At 40.9% G+C, this 25840-nt stretch overlaps 1 long non-coding RNA gene across 1 annotated transcript; it reads left to right on the plus strand.

Moving 5' to 3' along the window:
- Positions 1-1591: 1591 nt before the first annotated feature.
- LOC122997769 lies at positions 1592-2359 on the plus strand. Its single transcript, XR_006407270.1, has 2 exons — positions 1592-1815; positions 2025-2359. It is a non-coding gene; the product is annotated as an uncharacterized LOC122997769 (long non-coding RNA).
- The last annotated feature ends 23481 nt before the right edge of the window (positions 2360-25840 follow it).

A 25840-nucleotide genomic window follows, 5' to 3' on the forward strand; every position in this document is an offset into this window, starting at 1 on the left:
CTAACACAGGCTTTCATATGCCAGGGCAACCTCGACAGCTAGTTTGCTCTAAATTTAAAGCGATAAGCTGACAGTGGCGAGCACTAGCTATTCCTGGACATTAGGTGCACAAAACCGGCCAGTGCTGGAAGATTTATCTCCTCCTCTGAAATTTCATTTGGGGAAGGAATAATAAGGCATAGGAAATGAAAGTTAATCATGAATCCTTTCTCACTTTTTCACTCTCCTCTCTCTCTCTCTCTCTCTGACATTGGCTTTGAGAGCTTTGCCGAGGCCTCCTTTATTTAGTCAGGAACCTTTTGTACCCCCCCCTACCCCACCCCACCGCAACCTTTTAAATGCTTAATAAATCAGAAACAAGGCGCACACTTCTGACGGTTTGTTGTCCCACAGAAACTAATTACAATGAGAGAGCCCTTCTACCAGTGAAACAAACTAGGATGAAATGGTTCACCATCCAGCAGCCATTAGATTTGTGGACAGGTTAAAGAGCATAAGGAAAAGATTGGAAAAGGATTCAAGATGCTGCTGAATTAATCATATTTCCTCTTTTATTAACATTATATGTAGAGGGGTATATATTGTAGGCATAAAAGTATGAAAGCGATTATCAACAAACTAGTTTTTTATTAAATCAGATACAATATTATCTACATGCATAAGTCACTCTCCAATTAAGGTTTACCAGCCAATCATGTAATTAAACATGTTATTTACCCCATCATCATCTATGTTTTCCACACTGAGAGCACTTTGAGCAGATTTTAGATCAGCAAATACATTTGCCATGAGACCACTGTAGGAGATCATGAGGTAAATATTGAGAGTTTTTGGACTCCTAAAGGAATCATTTTTGTTTACTTCGGTTAAAATCTTTTGTTGACATCAGGATAATTCATCAACATGATGAATTAGCCTATTAACAAAGAAATCCCCTTAACCTGGGGGTGTCACCACCACGGCTAGAATATTTCAACACAAAAAACTGCAAAAATGTGCCACTTAACATGTTTGAATGAGCAGTAGATGACTACTAACATACTGAATTGATGAGTTGCCATTAAATGTAAAACAAAAAGTGAAAGTAGTTCACTTATCTCAGTATGCCATTTATAATCAGCTTTAACTTGGCATTCTGAACAGATCCCTCCAGATATGAACTTTACAGCTCCACACAGCAAATTTTCTGATATTATTGTAACATTGAATTTAATACCTTTGTGTAATGTGAAAGGGTCACTGAACTGCTGAACCCACTGGGAATTTACATCCATCTGTGTGGTTCTTTCCAGCTTTGGGCATTTTAAGATTTTGGTTTTCCAGCCTGCAGTATAGACTGTACAGTTGAGTGTCACTGTTCTAACTACCAATTTCCTATGTTTGAAAGGTTATTTTTCATGCCTACCTCAATGTTATTCAGTTACTGTTGTGACCACTGATTACACATGACTTGTCGTATTGTTGAATAGTTCAGTACTACTGAATAGCCTTCAGTACAGCTTTGTAATTGTATTCTATTGTATTTTACTCGTGTCAAGGTGTACACTCTATTCCTACTTGTTCACATCTCATCTACTTTAACATAATGTTAAACAAGACTAATAGTGGGCGGTGTTAAAAATGTACTTAACCTAGCCTTCTGTTTTGATCACAGGTTATTCTGAAGCAGAAGTGGGGCTTTACAGGTATAATTGAACAGAGCCAGAAGTGCCAACATAGATAGAAAAGATCTCAATAATGAAGGAAGCAGGAGAGAGAAACGACGAAAAATTAATTAAGGAGAATGTAAAAGCAAATGAACCAAGGACACGAAAGGTTTGTTTTTTTTATGCTTGTGCTTCTGCATTAACCTAAAAAGCAGCTAAATTGAAATAACCAATTAAAATGACCTTAGGATCTGCTGCCACTTCTCAAGTTCTTCAGTAAAACTCTTATGAATCCTTCCTGATCTCCTTGTATTTATACTTAATTCGTTCAGTCTACTCATGTGTTTTTCATGGTTACTAATTCTCCTGTCGTTTCAGTTCAGTCATTACAGCTCTCCCTCATGCCATGCTATCACCTCATTCCCTTCACCTGGTTTTCCCCACCTGCAGCTCATTCCCTCATTAGTCCCTCAGCATATATACCAGTCCATCTCCACTAGTTTCTCACTAGATTGTCTTTTACATTATGCTAAGCTTTCCAGCACTTATTACCTGATTCCTGAAACCTTCCTGTCTGAATATCAGCCTGATTCCCTCGACTGATTCTCTGCCTGATCCCCTGCCTGATCCCTGCTGGTTAGGTTTGCCTTCTCTGCTTGATCTCTTGGTTCTGACCCTTGCCTGTTTACTGGAATAAACCTTGTGAAGTTTGATTACCTGATTGTTTCTGTGTGTGTGTGTGTGTGTGCGCTTGTGGGTTCCTACCTGTTCTGAGTCAATGAGCGTTACAGTAACACATTAAAACACTGTTCATGCAAATAGGTGAAAACATGCAAAAAGGCTGTTTGTTGCTGTAGTTGATGATGGGGAACCCTAAGATGTTTTTTTTTTATTAGGAGTAGGGATGTAAAGGCTTCAGGCTTTATGGCTGTTGAACACTGATAGCAAAAACCAATAGCATATTCTTCTAAAGCTGGCTTCCCTTATTGAGATCATAAGGTTTAGTCATTTATTCAGGCATACATGTGAGCAAACACAGAGATAAATGCACCACAAACACTTACTAATGTGTCAGATGGAGTGTAGTCAAAAGCCTGAATGCAACCATTAAGCAGTGGTTGATGAATCCAATTTTCTTTGAATAAAGAAAAGCTGCTGTCTGTCATTCCTCTCAGCAAGTCACTTAACCTGAATCGCTTTTGTAAACACCCTGTGGGATAAATGAGTATTATCTTAGAGGAGGCCAAGAGCTGGCAAAGCACAGGGGCGTTGGAAATAACTGGGAAAAAAGCTATCGCTTCCACTTCCTGGACAATGAGGATAGCTGTAATGAGTATTGGTTTGTGTGTGTGTGTGTTTGTGCTCAGCTGTGTTTGAGGGGGAGCCGGGGAAAGATCAAGAAACGGCATTTGGGAGAGTGAGCCAGAAACAAAGAGTAAAAAAGGGATAGAGAGAGAGGGAGATCACGGTAATGAGGTGTCTGAGACACTGATCTGTTTTCAGCGATAGGCAGCGTAAAGCTAACAGTTCTCCAAGCAGGGTGCTTTCACATATATCCTGACCGAATGGAGCTGATCCAGATTGCTTCTCAATGATGTGATTGTGCTGAACAGGTCTGTGATTGGCTGGTATGTTAACCTGCTGGTTAGAGAAAGGAAAGACTGCTTTCTCCATCATATCTTTCTTTCTTTGTTGATAACACTGCTTACATAATTGCTGAGCTTTCAGATCGGCAACATTGCTAAAAATAGATCCAACTAGGCATCAAATATGAGCAGTTATACAGAATGTAAAGAAGCAGACAGCTTTGCCAGATTAGCTACTACTTTATTGGGAGGTAAAACAAAACCATAATTTCATTAATAATCCCTCACTGCACAGAAAAAACATGACTGCTGCAAGTACAGTATTTCAAAGTTGAATCAGGAAGTTGGGCAGCAAGCTGTGCTGGATGTTTACAATGGAGTTTTCGGAAGCTAACCAATCAGAAGAGAGTGGGCGCAATGGGAGGAGGGCCTTAAAGAGACCAGAGCTAAATGGGGGGGCTAAAAAGACCAGTATAAGATAAATAAGATAGGATAATACGTTTTTTTAACTATAAATCATGCAAAGATATTCCAGTAGAGCACCAGGATAAAAATATAGACCTGTAAATGTGCATGATGCGTCTTCTGTTTTCTCTGTGTGTCATACATTGTCATGATTTTTTAGTGTTTATATTAAATTAACTGTTTTTTGTTTTTATTTATTTGTTTGTTTTTTCACCAATGCACATGCATTTGCAGTGATCTTTGGCCTTTTTGAAGCTCTATTATACAAGACATTTTTGTCCTTGACTGATGTCATGTTGATGTGGAGGTGAGCAAATGACACAACTGATCTCAGATGAGGCATACTGATTACAAGATTATTACTGGAGCTAATTACTTTGATATAAACAAACATAAGACATCACCGTGTTTCTGGTGCCTCCATCCATCTCTACTGCCAGTTTCCTGTTGCGCTCTCACTCGATTCCGTTCGTCTACCATCCCAGAGTGCCTGTTGCTCTGTAAGCCTCCTATTTTCCCTTCCTCTCCTTTTCTTTTGTCACTTGTCCCCATTTCCCTCCCCCATTGCGTTATCTGCTCCCCTCCGCCCCAGGGGGCCGAGTCTCCTCCCTTATGGACAAGTCCTGTCTGCCAGCGGTAGCTAACACAGCACTACCACATCACAACAGCCACAAAACTCTGTGTGTATGTGTGTATGTGTGTGTGTGTGTGTTTGTGTGAGAAGGGAGGACTTTGAGGCATGCATCATTTTCCAGGCAGACAAATATGAAAATGCATGACAACTCTTGCATGACAGCCCTGTCACCATCCATCCATCAATCAACTTTGCAACATACATGTACGTGCGCACAGAGAGCACGCAAGCACACACAAAATGCACACATCATACCAATCTAGAAATATGCTGATTGAATGTCATGTAATTTATTATCCAATATATAGCTGAGACAGAAGGAGAAATGGGTTGAAGGCTGAAGACCTGAACATGATGCCTCACCAAACCATTTTGCTCCTCATCTCTGTTCATTTGATTGTCACTGGATGCTAGTAGGATGTCACGTCGAATTCGGCTCCACCTGTGTGAACTGATGGGGACAGGAGCTACTGTCTGGGGGGATGTTGTAGCAGGCAGGGATATCGACAGGTGGATGGAGATGGAGGAGGAGGAGAGATGGATGGAAGGAGTTGACAGATGAAGAAATGGTACCTTTAAGGCTTGTCTGCCTGGTAACAATCTCACTCTTGACTGAGCTGTTATTTCATTTTAAAATATAGTATCATTTCAGACACAATCTGTCAGTCAGCTATCCTTAATCTTAGCAATACGTCATTATAGTATGGAGATTTTTAATTACCAACCATATACCAGCGTCTGCAGCCAACAGCCAGTTAGCTCAGGGCTTCTCTCCTCCTCTCCTGTCTCTCTATCCTGAGTGTAAATCAGAGCCTTAAGCAGGCAATATCCTCAGCTAGTCCCTCTGCTCTCTCTTATCTTTAAGCCATATATTGCATTTTCCATGCAGCAATTTCCCCAAACTTAGCCTGCCTCTCTCCTCAAGACTTATGAAGATCAGGTTTTATTGGTTAGGGTCTCCTACAAGTGGATTCAGAAAGGTATGAGAGGTGCAGGAGGGAGGACATATAGATTTATTTGTGGTAAAGTCAGAGGAATGGGCTGCCTATTCAACCGGTATCTTTTTCAGTTTGCACACAGTAGATATCAAACTGCAGCTCTGCCGTACTGTTCAGTTGAAATGTGTCATCGCACTTCGCTTACTCACTTTAAAGAATAGTCATTAGCGTGATTAAACGTCATATCTAAAACACAGAACATGATGCATATTGATTATATCATTACCATTTGCACCATATCCAATCGATTCTATGCAGCTCAATATTTTTGTAGGAAGGGTGCAATAATATCATTTGAGTGACAGTTGGATTTCCACAAAGCTGAGATTGAAAAGGTTGTTATATGCCAAAGGCGTGGTCATATAGATAAAATATGGTTCCAGTCATTTTGAATATTAAATGTATTATGCATGGATGGCTCTCATTTCATTCATTTTGTGCGTGTTTGAGTTTAATAAGTCCATGTAAATGAACTGTATTTTCAGCCACAGTGGGAGTCCATTGTAAATGGAACGTCAAACGAACGCTGCCATCTTTCAAGGAATAATGACAAAACCAGTGGGTGAAATTATTATAAGACTCAGTTTTACGGCTGTTTTTCATTTCAAATTACATAGCTTGAAATTCTGCTTATTATAATTGCTATTTGTAAAATATGATTCTTTAGTTTCTCAAAGTTAGTGTGGTTCATTTTCTGATGAGGAATTTTACAGTTAAGAACCTCAACATGTAGAAAAAAGTGCCAAAGTTATTCAACAGTCAAGATCCCTGATGTATGAAAAATCCTTTGTTTTACTTCTATTCTTCTCTATTCTGTTCTTTTCTATTCTATCATCCCCTGTGTGTCAACAGTAGCAATGGTGGAACAGATTGGTGCAGCCCTGTGAGAGCAGATTCACCATAATCTACTGTATGATGTCAGCATGTTATTGTTCTCCTGGTTTGAGCCGTGATTAGGCAGCAGATTGAAGACATTTGTTGAGTGCGGACCCATGGATTACTGAGCGACACGGTGATAAAAACAACCCGCATAGCCAACCATACATCCAAGAACAGGAGGAGGATTTTGCAGGCTCATAGTAGTAAAATTGAACACGCCGTGTGCATGTTCATGCTTTCACACATCACACAAACTTCATACAGTCAACAGATATTGCACACATAACTATACATTATGTGTGCTATTACACCCAAGTATGAACATAGGAGCATGCAGATGAAACAAGTGTGAAAAATGTGCTAAGAAAACAGTATGGAGGCTCTAGAATAATAAGGAAAAAATACTTTACAGTTGACAGGGCAAACCATAGAGCATAATAGAATAAGTTTGTACAGGTGTGTTATAGGATGAAGCCATGGCAGATTATGCAAATCTATACCCTGACTAATGATATGAAAATGACACGTTCATACTGCATTACCCCTCACACACTCACACACACACACACACACACATGCATTAACGAGACTTACAAGCTGATGTGCTGTCCGTGACAGATCCATGTATACATGAGCTAATGCTTGTATGCATATGCATGGATGTGTGGGTGTGTGTCTGTGTGGGTACACGCCTTCATAAGCTGTGTAAGTGTGTTTTACTGTCTGTGCGTGGATGTGCATTAGTGTGTACACTGTACAAGTGTGTGGGCACATACCTGTGGGTGTGTGTGTGTGTGTGTTTTCCTACCCCGTCTAGTGCTCTAATAGTGTGTCCACTGGATTAAGTGATATAAATGGATAACTTTTCCTCCTGGTGCACCATCCACCTACAGGCCTGGAGGAAAAATAGGCCCCCGAGGGAGACTGTCTCCTTATTGTCTCCCCCCCTTGGAGCAAAGGTATTCCAGTGCCACTGCTCACCAAGGATCAATGAGGAAGGGGAGACAAATGAAGCAGAGCCAATCAGCAATTCAGATCAGTCTCCCTGTCACAGGATGTGGGTCATGCTATGTATATGTGTAGTGTGCCACCAGAAGGGAGTGAATGCCGAACTTAACTCAAGTAATTGTGTGATCATTGTCAAGCAAGATCTGTTTCCAGCTTTAAGAAAATCAGTCAACTGTAGACATAATGATATCATTAGAGGATATTTCTAGCACTGGTACATCACTGGTAAATGTCAGATTTTATATTAAGAGTCAGTCCCTCACAGTCTAAAACCAAGAGCTTAGTTCTACACTCTCTCTCTCTCTCATACATGAAGAGAGCAGAAGATACTGACTTCTGCTCTTAAAATAGAGCATGAGACCATAACACAATGGAATCAAACACACATTGCATTTCCAGTTCACCCCTGTTCTCCAGGCTTTGTCAAAAGGCATTTCAGGAAATGTAGGAAATCACTTACTGAAGCCAGAGTCAGCTGCTCGGGGACAGTGGATTCAGCACAGAGGTAGATTTCAATGCTGCATCTCTAAATTATTGATGATATGCCTTAACATCACAGATGGATGATATATATCACATATAACCCCAAATTTAGCTTCATTACACTGGCTACCTGTATGTTTTACAATCAATTTTTCAATCAATGTTTAATCCCATACGAGCCAAAGTGTAGCTGAGTGTGCTACTTTTTTAAATGCACTTTTACTTAATTAGTTCCTTTCTGTGTATGTCTAATTATATATTCTATTGTTTTATTATTTTGATATCTTATCATATACTTCATATACTTTATTTACTTTATTCTTACTTTTGTGCTCTTTTTTTGATTCTGCCTTTTATTATGCTGTTGTGAAGCACTTTGTAACTACAGTATGTTTTGAAAGATGCTATAAAAATAAAGTTGTTTTTTTTTTAATTATTATTATTATTATTATCATCTGTAGGTAAGATTTTACTATAAATCTTCACCACTTTCACATAACCAATGCAAAAGAATGATTAGTTCTTTGTTTTCAAAAACAAAGTGTTTATCTATTACATTACAGATGATATGGAGCCAATGTAAACATCAGTCTTAAGGATTCACACATTTACAGCTTTAACGTCACTGCTGTCTGCCAGTGTTTTAGCTTCGTGCCTGTTTTGCAGGGATAAGAAAGTTACATAAAAGTCTATTTTCAGAGCTTTAACCTAAATTTGAATCATGCAAAAGTTTCTAATTTGCATCACAACATCTTCACGGCTTTTGCATCCCCGCGGCTCTCCTCTGTCTCCCTCCCGTCTCTCTCCATCACCTCCACACCTTCGCTCACCTCGCTACCACACATCAGTAACAATCTCATTTACCGCCCCATTAATTGCTGGAATCCCAGACACTGGTGAGAGAGGTGTGTGCATATGTGTGTGTGTGTGTGTGTGTGTCTCTGTGTCTGTGTGTCTGTGTGAAGTCTGCAAGTAGCGGCGGTGTATTGAGGGAGGCAGAGAAGCTAACCAGGATGTGTCAGTGACAGTAAATCTTCTCCATGTGCTGTAAAATCACTCGGGCCCTTGCTGAGGAAAAGAGGCTCCTTATATAAACTGAATATAGCACATGTACAAAACATTAGTGGCCTTTTTTTTCCATAAAGTGTATTGATGAAATGAATCCAGGTAAAAGCCAATGTTCCTTATTAATTTCACTTATTAAATCTCTCTGTGGGTCACAGAGCAGGAGACGTAGATAAAGATCGGGAGATGAGTTAGAAAAAGATTTAAAAAGTTGAGATGTCAATTGATCATTTTCAGGAAGTTGTATGTTTTGTCTAATCCCTGCTCTTAAAGCGATGGCACACAGGTGTCCGATCCTCCACCCATCATCCTATACAGTATATACTAGCATTCAAACACCTGTGCAACACAGACACACATGCAAAAATGTCTATTTCTGCTTCTGTCTTTTAATCTCACACATATAAAAGCAGCAAAAAAGTGCGAGTGGCACATTAGCAGGGGTCTGTTAATAAAGTGAGTTCCCGCTGCAGTAATGACTCTGCAGATTTAACTACATTAGCGTCCCATTCCTCCTCAACAGTACATCAGGTAGGGCACAACAGTGCTCACAGTCAGACACATTACAGTTATTTGTAGCAACATTGATCCAAGCATCAGGATGCTTCTGCTTTACCAGCAGACGGGATGTAGGGGGAATTTCGCACTGAAGGACTGTAAGTTCTGCAGATTTGCTCTGAGCTTTGTTTGTGTTTTGTGGTAATGCTTAGAGACGGTTTTGTTGTTTTCTGCTGTTTCATGAGCATCAGAGTAAGAGACTTTTCTGATCCAAAAATGAGATATTAACTCCCGGAAAGTACAACAAAGGAGATTCTTATCTGAGCAAAATGATTGCTGCCACTAAAGCAGTGCTGAAATCCTGATTATTATCTTATTGATACCTGATTTTTTTTTTTTTTTTCAAAAATGCATATTCACTGTGTTTTGCTGCTTATCAAAAAGGAGAATGCCGCAAAAGCAAAATCACTCTCTTTAATGATTCAGGACTTCACAGTTCATCTAAAGCAAGAAGACGCCTGCACTCAGTTATAACCCCACACCTTTTACTGAGGTTATTTTTTTACCATTTTTACCCTCACTTTACATACACTTGTGCTCTCGACAGGCAGATGCCAGTTATATTTCTGAAGTGCAACAACTCTAATGAGCGTCTCTGCATGCAGGGCGCATCATGTGGATACTTGGCCATGAAATGAAAGCATAATTACACCAGGGAAGTGCTTTTGTCTCTTCATTTTCTCTCATCTTCACTATTCTGTGCTCCGTCGCTCTCAGGTGGTTCAGTTCTTGAGCAAATGCACACAGGGGCAGCTTTTCTCGCTCACTCTCTCAGACTCTCCATCTTCCTCGGTCATTCTCTCTCGCTCACATGCACATGAAGACTCTCAGCATTCTTTGTAACAATCATTGTCAGGGCAGGTCTGGAGAGAGTTAAGGAAATAGAGAGAAAGGATTTTACTGTACAGGCCTGAGTCTCGGATAAAGGTCAAACAGATTGGTAAAACGCTCCCTGCAAGGATGCAAGGTTATGACATCTTATATAACCGCCGTCACTGCCGCCAGGGCCATCAGCATCGTCTCCATCAGCGCGAGTTTTATATTACCAGTAAGTGGCAAGTGGTATCTGACATTCCAAGGCTTTTACAAATTGGTCTCTCAACAGTTCAAGTTGGTATTTCTCTCTCTTGCATGTTTTAGTTTGAGATGAATAGGGACGTTTAAGTGGTGGCTCGGGATGCCGTCAAATCGTCCTTGAGTGTCGTACAATAGACACAAAGCGGAGTAGAGCGGGGTGAGAACGGGAGGCGAAAAGAGATAAGAGGGAGAGGGTTAACAAAGAGGCTGTCAGAGACCGAGGCGCTTTGTCATTGTCTGGAGCATTTAATGAGCAGGAATTAAACAATGACAGCCCATAATAACCTGAGAGCAATGTGTGTGTGTTTGTCTATGTATGCGAATGTTTGTGTGTTGATACCCAAAGGTTTGCCTCTGCACTTATATTAAGATGCTGATAAATATCTGACCCTCATTTTCAGCATTCAACTGATACTAAGACCCTGACCCAAAGAAAGCTCACACACTTGGACACACCGTGAGTTCTATTAAGTAAACAGACATATTACAGAATATGGTACAACATGCAGCAAAAACCCAAGGACTCGTGAAGAAATTAATGACAGCTGTGCCCATTTTCTTAGGATGTTGATTGCAATGTCCTTGATTGGCGTCGTGTTCTTTCAGTCTGTCAATAGTTTTGAGGCAAAACAAAACTGAGTCCACAGCACGCTAGCGGCTCTGTGAGGCTGCACTCAGTATTCTCACGGTGACAAGTGCTGAGCAGGTTGTGTGTACGGTGGGTTTTTAGGGCTTTTTCTCTGACAACAGCTGCCTGCTGCAGCAGAAAACGACACTATGAGAGCATTTGAGAATGAACCAGAACAGTAAAGTTGCAGCCAGACAGCTAAACAATGAGCTTAAAAGTCGCTATGAAACTCCGTAGAGCCGAGGGGAGCTACAAAGTCGGGTGATAATTTTCTGTGGGTTCATCACTACCAGCAACACCTCTGACATTACACATTGCCTTTTTGATACATTGTTATCACTGAAAAATATTGATTAATGCCACTTTAAGAATGTTAGCATGCTAGTCTTTGCTAATTAGTGACAAACTTTTTCCTGATGATGGCGCTGAATGAGTGAAAGAATGTAAGAGTTTCAGAATCACAAAAGTTCTTACAATTCATCCCGAGGGGAATACAAATGTCTGTACAAAATTTCAATCATTGTAGACACACAAAAAAACTCAAATGTCAACTTCATGGTGGTGCTGGAGCAAAAGTCAGTCAATCTGGACCAAAGAGTGGTGGAGCAAGCAACTGACATTTCCATTCCTGTAGCTACGCATGCAGGGTGGCTAAAAAACATTGTATAAAAGAGCAAAGACAAAATATTGATACTATATAGCTAATATACTGCATGGGTTTGATTCTGACAAATGAAGTAGTTTAACCAAATCAGTTCATCTTGAGAGGCTCCTCATGAAGTGTTTATCAGCTTAGTCAGCAAACCTTTGATGTCTTCCAGGCTTCACAACCGACTAACAAAGGCAATGCAGTGTTTGTCAGTATTTATTCTGCTCCAGAGATAACAGTATAATATAGAATATATCACTGGTGTGACAAGACCATGTTTCGTTGTACACAAGTGTGATGGATATAAAGTTGAAAAGTGACTGAATATCGTAATATCAAAGCTGAACAAAACAAGGTGCAAAGCTCATTGACTGACAATCAGCTGTCGCTTATCCAGTTTGCTGTTTTCTCAACTGTACAATTATTAACAACATTAAAAATTCATGATTAAAAAAAACCTACAAGATTGTTGTTTTCTGTACTGTTTGAAGTTGTACTCTGATCAACAATACTGTACCAAGTTTGCTCTACATGTTTATGAATCACCATCCCGCCTTTTAGTTGAGCGAACAATAGAGAGAAAAAAAAAAAGACACGGTAACAAAGCCAGGCTTTACACTCTTAATGCGATGCAATGTTCACACTGAAAAGGACCAGGAGAGGCCGCCCACAGCTACTAAAAATTTTCCTCTGTAATTGTTCACAGCAAACATGGAAACAGTGTATTTACATATCCTATGTCAGTGGGAATCTCAGTGAAGCTTATATGCCAATAAACCATACAGGAAGTTAGCAGGCACAGCTTTGTTTCAGCATTCTCTGAAATAACTGAGGTGGGCGAAACATGTTCCAAAAATGGCAACAAAAGACCGTAAAACCTCTGTAACAGCTAATGCAGCATAATGCAAGCTTGTTTGGAGGCCAAACAACTGTGCTGCAGATCCAAAATTCTCAAATGTATTCAATTACAAGGTGGTAAGAAGGAACATTTTACTTTTGCATGACTTGTCTTACATGGGCATCTGTGAATGGTGAACATGCAAATTCCTAAAAACACAATCCTGCAGCAACAGGGACACCAATCTCACTCCTCCTCCTGCTCCCATTTAAAAACACACATCAGTACATTTACACACAAAGTAACTTCCACACCGCAGTCTCTTAATGAGCATAATCCTCCATGTTTGAATCTCACAGCCTAGTAAAAGGTTTGGCCACCCAGTTTCTCTGCTTTCCAGCTGATTCCAATTAGACGTTCCCACTAAATAATATTGTAATGCAGTGGTTTACCGAAAAGAGAACAGAGCACATTAAGCAAGCTTCTCATCTCCAGAGGTTAATCTTCCATTTTCAGCCTAATTTATAGAGCACCAGGAAACATGCATGCAGCGAGAATGAGACAGAGGGGAGAGAGAAGCCAGAGATAGCGTGATCAGTGGGGGGGCAGAAAGAAAGATTAGTGCTAAAGAGAAGATGAGGGACAGAGACTGAAAGAAAAAAAAAGGAGATAGTATAGTTTATATATAGAAAAAGAAAGAAAATCAGAGGAAAGGCCACAGCTCCTCCTGGATTCTGACCAGGCAGCACTGCTGCTGAATGTAGCAGAGACATTTCATTTGTTGTCTATTTGAGTGGAAAATGACTGGTTGTGATCCAATCAGACTGCCTGTCACTGGGATGTGTGTGTGTGAGAGAGAGAGAGCGAATATGAGGAAACATTTAGAGACCAGCCTACCCTGCTGCAAGCATCAATCTCCACCATCAGATTAAACACGCTGAAATTAATCCAGACCAACTGGGCGATATGCAGATCACACCGCCGCATGTAAATGATGGAGCAGCTGCCTCAAAGGTGGATGGAAACTCAGCCAGTGTGGTTCTGCACAAAACGGCTGTCGACGCAATCACGTACGGTACAAATATAGATCCCTGCACTGATTGTTACATCACAGAATCAAATGTTCATACTGTGTAAGACAAAGGGAGGATTGCTCAGGTGAAGGCATCACATAAATGTCAAATGAGGCAACAGTAATATAGTGAATATGTTGAAATAGGTCAAGCTGAGTGCAGTGGATCTGAGGTCTTTACGCAGCAGGGTGAGCTGCATCTGTGAGGCGACTGTCTGCTTTGAAAACCGACCAACCGGATGATGATTCCAGTCTGGATACACAGCACCTCCTAGAGGATCATCCAGAAACATGGGGCTCCCTACATGTGTGTGCATGTGTGTGAGTGTGCATGAGACGGATTGAAAAAGAGAGTGAGAGTGTGGTTATGTGTGTGTGTGTGTGTGTGCGTGTGTGTGTGCACTAAGCGGTCGGCTAGGCCAAGCTGAGAGGGAGACTCAGTGACTTTATACTCCTGATAATCTGGATTAAAACCCTCTGGGACAGCATTAACCACTGCTGGCTGGGCATTACACGCACATCATACACACACACACACACACACACACACACACACATACACTGTGTGTTTTCAAAGATTACATGATTTCTCTTACTAAGAGGATGCGTGTGAATGCAAATAAACGTCTAAATTCTGTGTCTAAAAGTATCTTTTGATCTGAGCATTGCAATAGTGTTTGTATCTATTTCATCCACCAGTTTCACACTCAACACTCACTCACTTGTACCAAACCCTAAATCCTTTCATACAATTTAGACTAACTAGACAAGGAAATCCCAGCACTTAGAAAAATCCTCCAATGTTTCCCTTTGCTGCCCTGACTGGAGAGACTCGGTGCAATGGTGGCGTTCGATGAGATGATGGGAGGGATGGAGAGCGGGTGGGCTCTGCCCTGCCTGGCCCGGCGGGGATATTAGGTTTGATTGGATTGGGGTTGGGGATTTGTGTATTAAACTGAGATTACCATGTGATCCAGTGTTTCGCAGGAAAATCCACCGAGCAGTGAGAGGCAGAGCTTGCGGCGGGAGTCCGTTGACCTCCTGCCTGATTCGATTCACTTCTGCCCCGTCCTGCTGGGCTCTTGACTTGTGTTTACCTTGTTATTAATTCTATCTCATTGTGTTCTGGTCCATTCTTCTGCTTCTTTCTGTGGCATTTTTGTTCTGTTCTTCTACAATCCATTCCACTCTGTTCTGTTGAATCCACTCCATTGTATTCCGATCTGTTCTGTTCCATTTTACTCAATAGCGTTCTGTTCCGTTTCTTCTCCTTCGTTTCAGTTCTCCTGCTTCTATCCAACCTAGTCTGATCCATTTCATTATGTTCAGTTCGGTTCAGTTTTGTTCACTTCTCGTCCACTGTTTTCCATTCTGTTCTGTTTCAATACTAAAGAACTAAATTCAGTTCATCCTCACACAGTTGGTTCTAATATTGCTCTGTAATTTTGTGCCTGTTTTTTAAGCCCTTACTACTTACTACTTTATTTATTTATTTTCATTCTTTTTTTTTGTTAATTAGAGTACTCAACTAGTCCTAGAGGGCGACAGGGCTTTGTCATTTTGGGAATTTGCTGAAATGACTATAATGCTATAATTTTTCTTAGGAGGATAGTCTCATTATATTCCTTCAAACCAAATGAATTAGTTTGACAAAAAAAATCTTATCTCAAGGTCCACTTGCTAGCTTTTCACTGAGCAAACTCCATCTGCTGAGGAAGACCACAAAATGTGGTTTAAAGCTAGTGTGGTAATGTGTGTTGAGTTGAGTTTGGTTTTTTGGGGGGATTTTTTAGGTCAAACTAACGTTTATAATGTCAAGAATTAAAAGTCACAGTTAAGTTATATATTTACAGTTGTTTTTCTTTTGATGTTTTGACTAAAACTTTTCACCACAAGACCCATTAAGTAGCTGTTTTGGAGCTTTTGATCATATCCATAATCTTCATCAGCAGATGGATTTTGTCCGGTTGTCATGAAATTCTACTGCAGATGTTTATGTTTCCTTTTTTTTTTCATCTGTTCTTGGAGATCATGTGTTATGATCACAAGCTCCAGAACAGCTACGTACAGTAATGGACACAGTGAGGTCAAGAATGAACTTTTAACCTCAATAATTGCATTTCATGTCATATATACTGTACATGCACTAATATAGCACATATTTACTGTGTAATAATCTAATTTATATAGTGGTAGCTGTCTGTATGTTAACTGAACTGGGATTCTGTTATTGCATTTATTTATAGTCTTGTTCCATACTTGGTTAATTGATGCTTTTTCAAATCATTTGTTCTATATAGTCTTTTTTGCTGTTGAATCATATTAATTTTGCTGCTGCACCAAACTAATTCCCCCACAGGGATCATTAAAGTTTAATTTTATCTTATCTTAAAATTCAAATTTAACTTTGAGTCCTCACACCTTCACAGCAGATTTTCACACAGCCCCCACGTTCCTTGTCTCAGATTCAGAAAGCTCCACATTTGACTGCCAGAATGCACCATGAGACTGAACACAATCTGCGCTTGGACTGTTTAATTTTCTTGATCTGTTCTTTACATTTCCCTAATTCGTTCTCAGACGACCTCTGTTAACGATTCTCTAAAGTTGTGAGTAATCTAGTTAAACTGACCCCCATGTGGCACGTTATGCTGGAAGTCTGAACCTTTTCAGACATACTAATGTTATCGTGCATCTAGTGTACTAATCTTTGTGTTGTCCGCAAGGTTGTGTGCAAGCAGGAGTACCCAGGAAGCACACAAAAGAAATCAAAATTCACTGAAAGAAGATGTGTGACAACTCTGTCATAAGCCATGGACATGAATCCATAGTGTTTACAGTGGGACGACCATCGGCCGGCTGGCCTTTATCCCTCTCTCTCTCTCTCCCTCTCGCTATGCACAGAGGTAGCAGTATTGGGCCTACCAAGTGGGTCATTGATTTTCTGTCAGCTATGCAAGGGCTGAAGGCCCATTAGACCAGGACCAGACAGATGGACAGACACGCACACATACACATAAGCACACACTCACATAAAGTTAGGCCATTTGATGTGCCACCGTATGCATCCAAATCAACTCTTGGGGTGAAGCTTAAGATTTTCCAGCATGCATTTCCAGTCTTGCATTAGACCGAGTTAAAAGAGAGCTGCAACAATTTAGTATTGCACTTCAGTAAAGTTGGGGGATTAGAAGAGTAACTTAAACCAGGCTGGAAAACAGTAGTTCATCACCATCACTAGTTTGGCGTATTTCACCTTTGACTACACCCACCATGACAGATGAGTGGTCAGAAGTGCGCTCTGTTGCACCTCTAACAACACCCAAATAAATATGTCGGTGTACACGCAGTGTTCACTTCAGCGAGGTGAGAAGTTAAACCACTGGAGGCCAGCAAAAACAAGATTTTGAGCTGATGTTAAGTTGCTCTTTAAAGCAGGGGTATTCTTGTAATGAACTGTTTTGTACGAAGTGTCTTTTGATAATATCTACGGGCAAAGGTGTTAATAACTGTTCCAAATGGCCACGCTCAAAGGTAGGCCAAAAAGCTTGCAGTCATAGAGAGAGGCAAGGGGCAATGAATCATGCAAAAGTGGATAATAGCACACACCTTCGGACAATCTTTCCTCAAAGGAATTCTTCTAAAAAAAAAAAGCTTGAGAGAGAAATTCAAACTCAGTTCTCACCTCCACACATGTGACCAATTGTTGCGTGAAGTTGGTGTGCTTGTTGCCCCCTTTTCAGACGTTGGAAAGGTAAAAGGGGAGAGTGTTTCAGATGTGACAAGCGATCTGACAGGCAAGCGTACTCACTCCTTTACAAGAAGCAGATTTAAGAAAGAATGGTCAAAATCAAAGCAGCAGCAGCGGCCAAGATGTCCACCTTTTTTTTCACCACAATTCAATTTTTAACACATGCTTTCTGTCAAAAATTTGTGCTTTTCAAGCTGAAGTCGAGATACCGCTTGACGTGCCTTAAGTCATTTTCTCAGACCTTATAAAGTGTCCTCAAGAGCCACAGCTATTTACTTATAGCTATTTTCACAGGCTGAGTAGTATTCCCCTTTACTGGTATATTGATTTTTCCATGTAACATTGGTGGAATGCCCCTTTAAGAATGAAAAGATGCTGCACAAGTGTGTGTGAAAATAAAATTACGCATTTTTCCATCATTAAATGGCTGGAGTCATATATACAGTTCAGTATTGCTTCATGGTCTTAACATTGCATTACGTCATTACCTTTCTCTAAACTACACAACTACTTTCTCTCTCTCTCTCTCTCTCTCTCTCTCTCCTTCTTTCTGTGAAGGACATTTGGTTGATTGATGGTGGTCCAGGCGTTTGTTAAGAGGCTCCAGGTGGAAAGCTGTTATCAGCTGAGGGCCGCAAGATTACCTCCAGCAGCTTTCTGCTCCAACTTTTCCCTGCTAAATCCTCCCATTCACAAGCTGCTCCCAAGACACACAAACATAAACAAACACACACACACACCCGTACAAACAAACTCACATGCATACAGATATACAGATGATGACATACACCCACAGAACAGATTTTTTTCTTTCCCTTTGATGTTTTTCCACCATATTTCATACCCTCCTTTGTCTCTTTCTGTCTTCCTCCATTTCCTTTCCATCCCATAAGTCAACAGGTTTAGGTCAACACTGCGATGCTGAATGTTGACTCAAAAAAAAGCCTCCTACTAGCATACTTTGGTCTGACTCTCTTCCACGTATTGACCTTCGGATTCAATCTGCCTTACCTGAATCTGTCACTTCCCCTGATCTCTTAACTGTTTCTCCTCGAGCAGCGCTCTGTGACATGTCTGACACAAGAATATGAGAAGAAGTTAACACCTTTAAAGAGCTGAGCAGCCGCCACAGCAAGAGTCAGAGTAGTCACACCTTTCACCTACAGGCTGCTTTTGACAGGATGGTTTATTCTAGTAGCAGAGAACTCAGGAGTCTTATGCCAAAAACGATTGTATAGGCTTTCAATAAAGGAAAACAAATTAAGGTTGAAGTCTATCATTCATTATCACCAATATATTGAAGATTTCTCCTGCAAAAGTAGTATCAAGTTTTGCAAGTCAGGTTCTCATCTTCCTGTTATTTTGTGCGGGTCGCTGATATCACACATTTAGGGTGTACAGTACGTCTTATTTGGGATTGAAACTCCTCATAATGTCAGCCTTGAGGAAGTGAAGATGGAATGGCTTCTGTTAGCTCTGTAAGAGCTGGGTGTGAGCCGGAGAAAGCGAGTTGACAGGCTGGCAGAGACACAGAGCAGCCCTTGCAGGCTGCTAAAGGGCATAATACGAGGCCTGCAGAGATTGGCAGTGAGATGGATGCACAGGCTATTATGCAGGCAAAGGAGATAAAAGCAGCCAGGTTGAAAGACAAAAGTGCTATGAAGTCAGAAGCACTATGAAGGTGACTGGCAGTGTCAGAGGATAGACAGAGCTGCCTCGGCATTTAAAGAAAAAAACAAGACATAAAAGCTCTTGTGTGAACAGTGATGAAAGTAATGTATATTTGTTCAGACGGAAACAGATTTTTCACCTGCGGGTTCTGTGCTTGGATTTGTTATGAGGACGGAGCTGGGAGTCAAGAAAGATGTTAGGTAAGGTGAGAGAAGAAGTGACCGTTTCATCACTTGCCTCACCACAAGTCCTGGAGCTATTAATCATTAGCTCTTTTTCTGATAGCTGACACTGGTCATATATAGGCAATTGTAAATATTTCCTACTCTGAGTGCATGTTACTTAGATACTGACTCTGTGTTTTAGTAATGCAAGCAACGACTGGAGGGTCAGTTGGTCCACCACTTTCAATTTGAAATATGTCAACAACTGGATGGATTGACGTACAATTTGGTGCAGACATTCATGTTCCCCTCTGGATGAATTGTAATAACTTTGGTGGTCCCCTGACTTTCCATCTAGTACCATCATCAATTCAAACTGGTGATTTGTCCAATACTTTGATTTAAGACCAAATATCTAATTAAAATAAATGCTTAGTCTTGTTCTTTCTCTCACCCTGTACCTGTGTCCTATTTCAGTAATGTCTCCATTAAAGTCTACATTTCAACACCAAATACATAGTAACTAGTCAGCATGTCCCTCACAAACCCATTGCAGACTTCTTTTGCCTCAATTTCAAGGACACGTTGCTCTTATTGTGATCGGTATCCTTAAGTGGTCATTGGTGAATTCTATCATATGATCTGCACCAACAAAAAAGCCAGACTTATATAAGCCAGGCATGAACGATTGTATCTGTTTTTAATAGCAGCCTGGACATGCTTTTTATCACTGTAGACAGTTATAATAATGTACAGACAGATTTGATAGGGAAATTGTTAAACAAAAAAGAAAGTTATATGGATATATTAACCATTAACTTGGTGCATTGTTTGCTGGTTTGTCCATCATGCGGTAAAGTCACCACATATGGAACTGGAATTTGATTTGTCATTCGGTTTATACACAACTTTCGTTCAGACTGAAATATTTCAACAACTATTGGAGCGATTGCAATGACATTTGGAGCAGACATACATGGTTCCCAGATGATGTGCCCTGATGCCTTTTGGTGATCCCTTGACTTTTCCTCTGGTGCAACCATAAGGTTGACATTTTCATTTCGTAGCAAAATGTCTCAACATTTAGTGGATGGCTTACCATGAAAATTGGTACAGACAATGTTCACGATTACAATACAACAGTTTGGTTTATGACCAAATACCAGCAAAACAAATGACCTTCCCATCAGCCTGTTGTCTTTGTGTTTAATGATAATTACAAGTAACACATGTTAGCATGGCAACATGTTAAACTAAGATGGTGAATATTACCTGCTTAGTATCACCATGTTAACATAGTCATTGTGAGCATATTGTCATGCATTTATTTGCAAGCATTTGGCTCATGATACTGCTCTAGCCTCAGAAAACTGCAAGCCAAGAGACTCTATGGTGAATCCTCTGTGGACCGTCTCATTCTGGGAGGCTACACTTCGGTGTGCCACATCTGTCAAAGGAGGTGGTTCCTGAAATGTGACTCAGTGTCTGTATGTGTCCTGCTCTCTCTCTCTCTCTCTCTCTCTCTCTCTCATTTGCATGCTCTCCACCCCATCACCTCCTCATTGCACCGTGGCACTTCTGGGTCAGCCTTCCATCACGACAAACAGGCAGTAGGTTCAGACTTGGAGAGAGACTGAGCAGAAGGAGGAAACAGACAGCGACGAGAGACAAATACAAAAACAGAGAGGCAGAGGAGGAGAGTAAAATAGAGAGACAGAGGGAGACAGAGAGAGGGATGGATGAAGAGAGGAGAGGAGACATACGGACCGACACAGTCCAACAGACGGAGAGCTATGGGGACATTTGGAGGATACATGAGGCAGTTATGAACCTATTTGGTTTCTTCTACAGGAGCGCCCGAGTGTCACTAATGGCAAAGTAGGGGCTGGTAAACACATTTCTGTGACGGCACGACACTGCCGAAAAACAAATTAAACTCTTCTCTCATTTCACACCCTCTCAACCCTTTTCTCTCTATCTCCCTCAATTACTCATTTTTTTTGCCACTCTGGTTTTCCGTCTCTGTCTCTCTCTTCTCTCAGTCTCTCTTTGTCTAGCCATCTCTCTCTTTCAACCAAGCCCTCTATTTTACTTCTGTCTGTCTGTCACTTTCTCCTCATCCATTCTCCACCTCAGTCTCTGTCTCTCCTCTCCTCTCAACTGTGTACATCCAAAAAATGAAAAACAGGGCCATATGCGTGGGGACAGCTAGCAGAATTGCACTCCTGATGTTCCTGCTGAGGCAGTTAAACGACTCTCTGCAGGCCGCGCCCACTTCAGCCCAGCCCAGGACATGTGGACAGTTGGCAAGCTTCACAGCGCCGAAGAACACGGTGGTTGCTTTCTGGCTGGGTTTGTGATGGGACTGGGAGTGTAATGAAGCTTCTGGGTCCTTGTGTAGACTCGCTACCCCGTGTACAATGGCTGTCTGAGCTGCTGGTGCAGAACAGGATGAGAGGTGTGTAGCTTGTCTTGCAAAAGAACTAAAGACGAGGATGATTTTGAAATATGAATGTAAAACTGATGATTTTTTAAGATATTAGAGGTTGACTGACATGGCCTGTGTTCTGATTTTTGACTTAAACACACACAATATGTGTGCAATTAAAGAGAAAGGGATGAACAGCTCATTATAGGCCTAAGTGTTGCTTTAACTTGTGCCTTCCTGCATCCCCAGATGAGTCCCTTCTTCAGTGACTGGATGTAAAATGGCTTCAAAGTAGAATTTTGACATCAAATGAAAGTATAAGAGCTGGCCTCTCCAGAGACGTCCTCTCTTTTCCTCATAGCCTTAACTTGGGCTAAAATTATTTTAAACAGACAGCTTACCTCTTTCTGACCTTCACTTCAGGAGAGCTTTACACACACACACATGTATATGTGTCACATCTCTTACATTCATTGCCTCTTGTCCTTCAACTTATCGATCTAGGAGTTACATTTTCTGTCTTTCTTCCCTTCAAAGAGGCCTGAGCACACAGGACGCTGATTTGTATGACACTCTAACTAAAGCACTGGCAATGTATCCTCTGACCCATGCATTACAGGCATTAGAGAATAATTTAGTGCGTAACATCACACTGCTTTCAACGTATTTCAGAGGCTAATCTGATGCAGGGTACGGGTGTTTGTTTTCAGAGAGCAGATGCTGACGACACAGTCTTCTGGTAAACTGCACTATAGTGGCAGTATGAAAAATAATGACAACAGTCTCAGAGAAAAACGTCTAAAAGTAAATGTGTTGCATTTGATAGATTTGAGAAAGCATTCGCAATGACTCAGAGTAAGCAATAGAAAAGAATTGAATCATTTTTTATTTTACTTTTTATCTCAAAGAGAAGGAGCAGTCTACCACGTCACTGAGGATGATGCTCTGTTCTAGATACTCATTTAAAGTCCCCCTTCTAAGCAAAAATGTTTTTTGTTCCCTCAATTGCCTGTTTGGGTTTCACTGTGCAGAATGACGAGTATGAGTATGTGCAGAGTTTGACAAAAGAAGGCTGTTTGTCACATTCAGCTGCTGAAGGAGGAATGTTTCTCCATGCTCAACTTAAATCTGAGTTTAAGACAAAATTTGTGACCTCACAAGTAGTTTGGAGCCAATTGTGGTCCAGTATGCAATTTAAAACGTGTGATATGGAAACTTGAAGCCTCCGGCGCACATATGCTGAAAATGGGCTTTACAGTGAAGTAGGAGACATCTTGTATCCAGCAACTAAAAATATTTGCTTATTTTTAGATCCTTAGAGTTTTCATTATGGGAAAAGGACTAGATGTGATGTAATTTTAAGAAAGGTAATTGATCTTTATTTGCGGAAAAAACGTATCAGACACAAATTATTATTCAAAGCAGATTATTTTTAAATGCCTTAAAATATGTCTGGAGGGGATCTTTAATAAATTTTAGGTTATATTGCACTCACATTGGGCATATTCTTAAATAATGTCGTATTTAATCACATGGTCCAGGTCTAGCATATGAGGTTGGCTTCTTGGTCTGTGTGTGCATTGTAGTGTGAGAGGGAAAGTCCACAAAGGGTGGGAGGTGAGGGGTGAGTGAATTGGAGCCCATCAACAAATTTGTGCCCCGCTTCCCTTAACAAGTTTAACAGGCCATGAGTAGCAGTAGTATTACTGTATATGGATCACCACAGTTTTGTTGGCTCATCATGACCAGTGAGAATTGAATTAAATGAATTGTGGAATAATAAAATTAATGGCATGAAAATGTTCTACACTGAGAAATGTGAACACATATCAACCACAAATATCACAATCTCGGAATTTAGCCATTTTCTCCTCTGCTTAAGTGAGTCCTAAGCTTATATCATAACTAGGATTTATATTAGACTTGTGTGAAATAATAATAATAATAAAGACTGACTGACAGTTCTTGGAAACTTTGGGGATAAGGCTCCAGATTTTTGGCCAAAAAACACACAGAGAGGATGTAGAACTGCAGCAGGTGGTAGTGAACAGAAGGAACCCATTTTCAAAGTTGGATGTTTCTCAGAGGACGAAAAAAAACTTTTATGCCAAATTCAAATCAAGAACAAGTTGTAAGTGATGTTTCATGAGGTATTTTGCTACTTGCTCATGAGTAAGGCATTAAAGTGACTTAAGTGACTTTCTTGCATGAGAAAAGGACTTATTGATGTATCCATTCTATAAATATGACTGGATCCCGTAAATAAAATGTGAGCTTATATTTGTTAATATCCAAGTAAAACTTAACACCTCGTTTAGCTGCATTGAAACCAAAAATATGACTAACTTAGCATGAGATATCCACAAGTAATGCAACCGCTGCAGTGCAGTTTGATGAAATTATACAGAAAATCATTTTTGTAAGCCACAATAGTGCAACTGTACTCTCTGCATTAAAATACAGCTCAAGTGCTCGACTGAGGCCTTGTTTTGACACCACATTACACTAATGCTGACAGTGTGACATGGCTGCTATTAGCTCTCCATCAAATCTCCCTTTCCTCTTTTCCTCACTCAATTTCTCCCTCTCTGCTCCTCACATCACACCCCACATGCATTCTGTTGTCAGGAAAGGTGTCAGAAGAATGTGCTTAACACTTACAGCTAGTGGTGTGCGTACGCCCGCGCTACTCTGTATGTGTGTGTGCCTGTATTTAGCGAGGTGACACTTTGAATCAACCGTGCACTACTACAGGGGGCTGGTGCCGGTGTGTGAGGGGTTGCATGGGTCACTAAGTCACTAACTACTGCCGAGGGAAAGCCGGTAGGGGGTTGCTGATGTTTACAGGGTCCCTCACTAACACCTATATACTGACAGTGTGTATGTGTGTGTGTGTGTGTGTGTGTGTGTGTGTGTGTGTGTGTGTAATAACCTCTTCTTGGACTTAATTCTTCCGAGGAATATTAGTAACAGACCAGAACACTCCCATCTGCCGCTGCACTGTCCTTCGAACTGCCTCCCATCCTTTTTTCTCCTCTTGTTTAATCATCTCTAAGCTTCTTCTTCTCCACTCCCTCACTGTATCAGTTTCCAATCCTATATTTTTTTCTTTCAAGGTCTCTTTTCTCTCTTCTCTAAAAGGTTCAGCCACTCTTCTTGTGTTTTTTTTTTTCCTTTTTCCATTTCCTCTTCTCCTCAGTCTGTCATTACCGCCACCTGTTCTTCTTGACATCTCTCCATGTACTGTATCCCTCCCAGTGTGCCACCATCCGCCTCTACAGTTCACACACACACACACACATTTTAATGCCTTTATTTATGTCCATGTTTTAAGCTTAAATATTGGATGATGCACAGCCAAAAATGCCACCACTGGTGAGAGCTCACTTTGTGTTTTGTTTTTTGGTCTAAATAGCTGCCTGTCGCTGTTTCTCTCCCTCTCCCTCTCTGTTTCACACACACACACACACACACATACCCCTGCCTCCAATGTGGGGAATAGTAAAACTGAAAACAATAAACGTTATCACAACAGCCACTGAATTCAGAGAGATAAGAAATTCATTAGGCGCCAGCTTGCTAATGACGTGCAAAGAGATGAAATTATGGCAAGGACAAAAAGGGTGTAAGAGACGGGACTAGGGGAGGAAGGAGGGGAGGAGGTGAAATGAAAAAGGATGTGCAGGCGAAAATGTTCCCCAGGATGGTACATCGTATCATAGCGTGCCAGCTCAATTGGCTTGTGACCTCTGTGAATCAAAGAATTAAACTAGGCCTCACACGTATGTCAACACTCTTTTTTTATCTCTGTTTGTGTTTCTTTCTTTCTCTCTTCCCCCCTCTCTGTCTGATATTACTATGCACGAGCACGGGGAAATCGAGGTTGAAATTTGAAGCACTCGTGCTGACATTCTCTTACTCGGCTTACCGCTCGCGTGCTACTCAAGGTCACTCTAAGCCCACGCCCCCATTAATTAATAATGAAAGTTCACAACCCTCTGCCGTGGCGCAATGTGGGCAAAGAGATGGTGAAAAAGTATTGGGGAGTTTCATTTCGAGTGCTATTATCCACCTGTGTTTTGTGTGGAGAACAAAATACTGCAGGTCCATCTGTGGCACATCAAAAACAGACTACTATAATCCCAATGTCAGAGCCTCTCCATGCTTAACATTCCCACTAACACACACACACACACACACACACACACACACGCATCCACCATCTGGTGCCTATTCTGCC

Source organism: Thunnus albacares, chromosome 15, assembly GCF_914725855.1.
Source record: "Thunnus albacares chromosome 15, fThuAlb1.1, whole genome shotgun sequence".
Classification (NCBI taxonomy): Eukaryota; Metazoa; Chordata; class Actinopteri; order Scombriformes; family Scombridae; genus Thunnus; species Thunnus albacares.